We start from the raw sequence: 8,195 nt of genomic DNA, 5'->3' as shown, positions 1-8,195 counted from the left end.
AACCAGACCCATTTAGGTTACATTGTCTACACTTTTATGTAAACTGAACCTGTGTAATACGGAAACCTGTATGAATTAGACCTTCTACTATTTTAAGTATATTATTTCTATGTGCCCTTGACCTGTGTTTTCAGAATATCTGTATGAACAAGAGGCCAAATAGGCCTGTGTTACTTGCCTGTTAGTCAATGCTGTTATTGAACACATCTCACATCTGTGACCTTCAAAATGGAATCAGTCACATTTATTTCAACTTGCTATAAACAAAGCTAACACCACAGGCTACAGATCATCACTAGACACCTTATGGATATTAGTTGGAAGATTTTGCCTTATTTTTACTCCAGTGACCATCAAAGTTGGTGAACGTGATATAAAGAAAACCAGGTGATAGTATGTTATCCCAGGATGCAACAGACTAAATACAACCAATCCAGGCCTTAAGAACCTTAAAAAGAATTCATATTGAGTATTTAAAACCTTTGAAAACAGTGACCTTGAAAAATCATAATTTGAATAAAAAGACTTGATTGGTCCTTCATCCCAACAAGGATACAGGCAAAATATCACAATATGCCTGTGATTTTTACAGAAAAAGATTATTTTAAGATGTTCACTATGCTAACCCATTTCACCTTGAAATTGAATCTAGGCCATTAACCTGAATTTGATATCCTATCCCCAAGCAGGATACAGGCTAAACATCATGACCCTTGCATCTTGGTTACATAGAAGTTGATGAAAGTTTACTAACATTTGACCTTGGTACCTTTAAAGTCAGTCAAGGTCATTTATTTGAACAAACTTGACAAGACTTTGACAGGCATACTAAGGGCACTTCTCCCAAAATACATTTCAGTCTGTATATCATTATCATATGCCTCTCGGTTATTTGGAAGATGTTTATATTTTACCCCATGTGATCTTGAAGGAAGATCGAAGATATTTACTTCAACAAACTTGATAGCCCTCCATCTCATTTGACCTACTGGGAAATTGTAATGACTCCATAGAACTTCAGAATTTAAACATGTCAATACATTTGACCCCAATGGCCTTGAATTAATGTCAAGGTCATTTATTTGAACAGCTCTAATATCAGTATTCCATCTCATTTACCTACTGGAAAACTACCACAACCCTAGACATTCTAGAACTTGAAAAGAAGTCATTTAAAGATTTTGTACATAATTAACCACTGTGACCTTTAATGAAGGTCAAGGTAATTTATTTTAACATCTTTGAGAGCCACCTCAGTTTCTACTGATAGTCATGACCCCAGGTTTTCTGGTTCTTAAAAAGATATTTAAAATGTCGACTTTGACGAAGGATAGACTACCAACGAAGAAGGAAGACAATATATTACATTTCAGTTGCATGAGCCTTTGACTCCGGCGAGGTTGACGGCGGACCCCACACCTTGGCACATGAATCGGTGTTACACAGAAACTTTAATAAACTAGACCATGAACTGGGGCCCGATATACATAAGTTATGTAATTTGAACCTGTGTAATCAGAAAGCCCGTACAACCCAGGCCTTCAGATAGACCCCGCTGTGTACCATGATTTCTATGTTAATTGTGATGGTAAAGTTCACCACGACGAGGTCACACATGTAGGATAAGAAAAATGGGGAAATGAAGACGTAACACAAAACTCCCTGTTCAGTACATACTTGTGACCAAACACTAATGGAACTTGCCTATTGGGGTATTTTTGTATTGTTCTTTATCTTTCAGATTTTTGTCTTTTCCTATGACATGCCTTTTTGCCACAGTTTTGCTTCGGTTTTGGGCACAAGAAGTCTGTGCCTGAAGCCTTAGCAAAGTTGCTTTCGCGGGTAATATTCTTTCTTTTGGCCAAAAAGGTTCGAAAATATGTGTCTTTTTCTTTTTGTGTTTTTTATTCCAAATTTTCCTGGTCTACCTCAAACGATGTTGTTTTGCCTTCTAGCCTAAAGTTGTCAGTTCCATGTAATGCCCGTCTTGAATCAAGTATCTGCATTTGTGACACTAAGGCCATTTTTTCAACTAGCTGAGGTAATTTATGCTGTTTGAAATTGGCAACCTGTTTCAATCTGTTATTAATTGACTCTGAATTGTTGTTGGTCCAAAGAACATTGACTTTCTTTTCCCGAAGAGGTACCATGACATATGCTTTGATTTTGCATTCAAGAAACTTTTGCCAATAATGCTGAAACTGATGTCGACTATGGTATATATATAGTCTGATACTTTATTTCGAAGTTGTTTATTATCTTTTCTCCCATAACCACTTTTTCCTGATTCATTGGATAAACCTGGTAGAAGTTGGTAAACATTTTTGGTTACCCACTCATTACCCACTAGTTGGTAACACCCTTGGGGGTGGCACTATTTACCCCCAAAACACCCCAAAAAGCACCCAAAAACATCCAAAAACACCCAAAAACATCCAAACAACACTCACAAACATGAAATGTACCCAGATATTTATACTTCTGCTACCTGACATTGGGGACATGTAATGATGTATGTAATGTAATGATATTATGGTGACGCGAGTATTATTAACTATACGATTCTTTTTTTTATTTCGAGACTGATGTCGTATTCAAGAGTAATTAATATATAAGCACGGAATTAGATTGTTATCTAAGTCCGTGTTATAAGTTGTAAAAACTTGTTTCATAATTGTTGTAAAATAAATAAAATAAATAAAGTTTATATTTACTTTGCTTGTCTAGTACGTTCATAATTTCGACAAAGTAATGAATAATTTTCACTTGTTTCGTTTGCCACACGACAAGAACAGAGTGGGCTCTCTACTATATGTCATAACTAATGAAACAGAAACTTCTAAATATCTTTCAAAGAAAATACGCAATTTTCCACCTCAAAAACGTGACATTAGTCTGAAAATATATTTAGTCTATATGTAAATAAGAAAACTGAAATATGTATTTTACGTTAATAAGTATTAAATTCATATATTGTATTATGTCAGATTATGTACTTTTATCACAGAGTAAGTTCGTGCTTTTATTATCAACTATTTTGAGTAGCCCGGTTTGAATTTAAATTTTCGGGTACACAGGACTAAAATTAGACTACAGAAACGTACATTGATGACTCTATCGGGCAAATTTCTTAGCCATCAATCACCAGAGAAACGAGCCAATCATCGTTCAAGGTAAGTACCCCACTTTATCAGTGACCCCACCCTCATGTGAACTCAAAAGCTGAATGGTTATTTGGGTGACTATTGAATATTGGCGTCGCGTGCCGAGTGGACACTCTATTTTACCACGGACTTAATCTAATTCCGTGATTTTACAAACTGACATATCATTCAATATTTGTATCTCTGCGCATCATGCCGGAATTGGATTATATTGTACCTATCTAAGTCCGTGAGTTAAGTTAGGCGACTCCGGGCGCATCGTCTGTGCTGAATATAGTTACTTTATCCAATTAATATGCAAATATAAGACTATTGTAAAGAGTCTTAAAACATAGGTGGTTTTTTTAACTTTCTAGAGTTATCCGTGTCTATGTTCCACTGCTGTATGTAAAATCTATAACCGTTGCCTAACATATTTAAATGTGTACGAATCAAAATTATAATTAGATTCATCTTCTGATTTCCCAGAAGCAAGTCTCTCCCAAAACCGTTGACGATGTAAAGCTATCCTGGAATCAATCTTTAACCTTTTCTAGATTTGTTTTTACTGACCCTCTCATACACTTAAATTACTGAAATTACATCCAACGTAAATATAATGTCCAAAAAAATTGGTTATCTAGTGGAAATGTTAAACATTATCACGGACTTAGATAGCAATCTATTCCGTGAAGTTATTGATATTCGCTTCTATAGTCTATAAACAAAATATATAGTATAATAACAAATAAGAAGGTTAAATGAGCATATAACTCGGTGGATATTTAGTAATATTTCAAGCTTCCCCACTTAATTATTGTTTATCCATTTTATAACGTACATTGCATATTTAAATTATTATTTCAACATTTATCCATTCCTCTCTCCTTTATCTTAACCTTCTCCTACTTCTTCACTGTATAAAATAATGTGGAAAGGGTGAGTAAAATTCCATTTTATATAACAAATATCGATAAAACTTCTGTCATCGTGTATGGTGAAATGGCAAACGGTATAAACTTGTTTGCAGGGGAAGTAACTCAAATATGTATCCAATTAACGGGAACTATCATTACGTTACATACATGTCCCCAATGTCAGGTAGCGCAGTAGTATAAATATCTATGAATATTTAGTGTAATTGGGTGTGTTTTGGGTTTTTTGGGGGTTTTTTGGGGGGTCTTTTTGGGAAAATCGTGCTACCGCACCCTGGACGTGATTTCATTGGTCATTATTTTTTTACTTATGACGTCACGTCACAATGCTTTGCGACGTCATCTTCCTTTCTGACATCATGATTCACGGCAATTGTTTTCCCCATCAGAAGCCGGCATAGTGTATTTTCAAGGCAAACATATATGGCTTTTCAGATAAAATATACACGTTATGGGAGAAAAAGGACCCCAAACTTCTGATGGTAGGTTATCATGTTTATCTAACTCTCGTTAGTTAATTTTCAAATTGTAAAAGACACTCGGTAAACCTCGTGTCTTTATACAATTTGAAAATTAACTAACTCGAGTTAGATAAACATGATAACCAACCATCACTCGTTGGGTAACCTCTATTTCTTCATTTTGAACACAACTTCACCAACATGGGCTTACATTTAGATACAATTACAGACAACCAAATTCTGCATTCCATACTTGCTATGCAACAAGTACTACATGTACAGTATAGAAACTTGATTAGACAGCATCAAACAATATATAATTACAGTACTAACATTGCGCCTATACGTTGAACCAACATTGGGCACACAACACGTTAGATCAACATTGCGCCAACATGTTGGGCGAACGTTTTGTCGATTTGCCATCATTAGCATGCTATTTGGGTAGAGTCGGTGAGTAACAACAAGATACAGTTGAAAGTCTTCCCAACTCCACAAACTACAACATATTCTGATTAGATAAATGTCTTTTTCTTGAAAAAAAATTGCGGCCAACTGGACAAAAAACGTTTCCAAAATTTAGCGATGATTGTCACTTTTAAGTTAATTTAACTTAATTTCTAAGGAAATGTTTTTATTTTTTTTCCGTAACAACTTTGAATAATATATTAAATTTAGAATGGTATAATGAACTGTATTAACTTCAACCCGGAATCAATGGGATGGGGGACAGTAAATGTTATGAAAAGGACGAAGCGGTCTAACTTTGATGCTTAAAAACAGAGGTTTATAATTACCAACAAGTAAATCTTCATATATCTTATTTCACTATTTCTTTTTTCTTTTGCTATAGTCGCCTTTGAAGATTTTAGAACTGGGTTATCAAAACCTCCTAGTGTAGTAACAATCACTTTTATACATTTAAGCAAGTAATGTGCACATAATTGAACAAACAAAAGGGTGGTATTTACATGACGTGTTTGCAAGGATTCGAAAATGCAGACGTGAAGAGGTGAGTTTTGATGTCCCTCTTAAACTTGGCCAGGGTATTTGACTTTCTAATAGCAGATGGTAAGCTATTCCACAACGTAGCCGAAACCCTCCCAAAGCATCTGTTTCCGTAGGTCACAGTACGAGATTTTGGGACACACAACAAAGATTCTGACTCCGACCGCAGTGATAGTGACGGCTGATACAGGGTAACAAGCTGAGAAGCTGGTCCATTCAGTGCCTTGTAGGTGTACACCAGAATTGTGTACTGCGACCTGTATCGTACAGGTAACCAGTGCAACGAATAGAGCGCTCTCTCTCTTTCGAGTACGATAGTAAGCCTAGTATCTTATCGAAGCGACATCTAAAGAAAACTGGAACTCAAAGTTGTCAATGTACTTTTTATTCATTCCGTACATGTCACTGTTCTAAAGGATCTCCTGGACCCGTGTGTAAAGATGTAACCAAAGCAATGAAAAAAAGAACAACCTCTTGTAAAACCCCGATCAGTTTGTGCATTAGGTCTCCGGAGTTACCTCCCTTCAATCGTTCCTCATTGCCAATACTTCGATGCAAAATTCGGAAACCTTTTGATTTTGTTTATGATTTGGCACAGGAAAAGCCCGGCACATTCAAGTATATCCCGGAAGATGTTTGATTTCTCTACATATATAAGGCAATTGTTCAACAGTAAAGGAGATTTCTTACAACATTAGACCCTCTTAGCGCTTCCATCCAGGCCAACAAGAGTGATTAATTGAAGTTAATAAAACTTATTGTAAAAATATTATAAAATAAGGTTTATATAAAGTCGATAATGGCGTTTTGAGTTACCATTAAACACCTCCTTGATCCGCCTGATCGTTCATTGACCAGCCTAGTTAAAAAATTACCTCCATAGTTAAAAGGCAATTAAAATTATATATATTTAACTTGTTAAATTAATTACTATAAAAATGTATATAAAGACTGATTGATATGCAAAATTTATGTCCTACCTACCTACCTACCTATTTATTTATACACTGTTGCGTTATATATTGATAGATATATAGTGATTGCTGTAATAATTACATTATGTAAATATTATACATTTCTCAAAACTGAGAGAAAAACATTGTCACGGTAACTATCCACAAGGTTTTGTCTTTCGTTTACAAGATAAATATATTACGATTTATTTGACTTCCAAATCACACATAAGTTCGCCAACTTCAATTCCATGCGAATTCACATAATTCTAATAAAAATTCAGAGTTAAGACTTTACATAGATATTTCCTTGCTTATAATTACTCAGTTTCGTCAGTTTTTCTGTGCGTAGTTTTATTTATTTATTTATTTATTTATCTGTACACGAGTGGAATACGAATACGGAGATAATAAGATTTTTTTTTTTTTGATAAAGATAACTTAAACGCACATTCAAACGAAATTCTTCTTCTGCTTAGTAGTATATTAACTGAAACGGACAGTGTGCAGCCATATATACAAACTATATTTACAAATCGTTCTGCACTCATCATATATATACTTCACACGCACGCATAATATCACTTTCCGACACAATCTGGGAGACGAGAGGTTGGTATAGTAATAAAGCAGGTTGGTGGTTTGCGCACTTTTCCTTATAATATTGACTTCAGCAAGAATAATTTCCTTCCAATGAAATATCTTGCCTATCGCCGATATAACTATACAAGCCATGACAATAAAATATCATAAAATACGAATTTCATGTTATAGATCTACATGTATGTATTTTCTTTTTTCTTTACTTTATAATCATTAGGTGGTAGAATCTAGACTGAACCAAAATGTCAGTATATTACTTTCTATCGTCTTCAAATTCTTCTCTCTCTCTAATTCTTTGCTAATAGATACAAACTGCTAACTTTGTAATAAAACCACGGTATTAGATTAGTCTAAGTTATCTAAGTCCGTGATAAAACTAATAACTTAGAAAATAATCAATTTTATTTGCACGGCCCTATGGCATACACATATTTCTTTTACGTAGTTTTGTAACTTGTATATTGTAGATGATCGTTAGCCATCTGTTGTTGTATACACTGTATACAATATGCTATGTTTTATTTTTGTATTATACATCTCGGCTATGAACTTTATATTTTATTGATTCAGAAGCTGATTATCAAGTCGTGAGGCAGCATCTCCACTCTCGTTCTGATATCGTCCAGTCGCGAGACTTGACGAGGCTTGACATCATGAATTTGAAATTCATCATGGCGGACAGTAGGCGAGTTATTGGGTAGGTCTGCTAATATATACATCGATTATATATATTGTGAAGCACTATGTGATCATTTCATGACATGAGTATACCAATGAAATAACGAAAACCACTGAATTGTCATCCGATCGTTTGTTGCATACATACTGAGTGCATATGGCTGGTTTGAAACACCGGTCGACCTCCTTACTTGTCAACTCAAGCAGCCATTTTTTGGTGTCCTGATTATGACTCGGAATATAATCAACTGTTTTATGTAAATATGCACGTGAGTAATGTTATGAAAGGATATTCTTCATTCCGATTTGTGTGCGTGTGTAATCGATCATCTCGGCAACAAGTATTGAGGCCGACCAAGTCAATGTCACAAAACGTAAACAAAGGATAAAATGTGATAGCACGGCATCTGTCAA

At 34.9% G+C, this 8,195-nt stretch overlaps 1 protein-coding gene across 13 annotated transcripts in view; it reads left to right on the top strand.

The window, feature by feature from the left end:
- The first annotated feature begins 7,732 nt into the window (after positions 1–7,732).
- Positions 7,733–8,195, top strand: part of LOC110463560 (CLIP-associating protein 1-like) — a 143,213-nt gene continuing 142,750 nt past the window's right edge. For all 13 annotated transcript variants that reach the window (XM_021518229.1, XM_021518237.1, XM_021518235.1 and 10 more), the window contains exon 1: positions 7,733–7,800. The gene's annotated coding sequence lies outside the window, so the exon portion shown is untranslated. The remainder of the gene's footprint in view (positions 7,801–8,195) is intronic.

This window comes from Mizuhopecten yessoensis, unplaced genomic scaffold (genome assembly GCF_002113885.1).
Source record: "Mizuhopecten yessoensis strain PY_sf001 unplaced genomic scaffold, ASM211388v2 scaffold10917, whole genome shotgun sequence".
NCBI lineage: Eukaryota > Metazoa > Mollusca > Bivalvia > Pectinida > Pectinidae > Mizuhopecten > Mizuhopecten yessoensis.
Note: the sequence above shows the minus strand (reverse complement) of the source record. Positions and strands in the feature narration are given on the sequence as shown.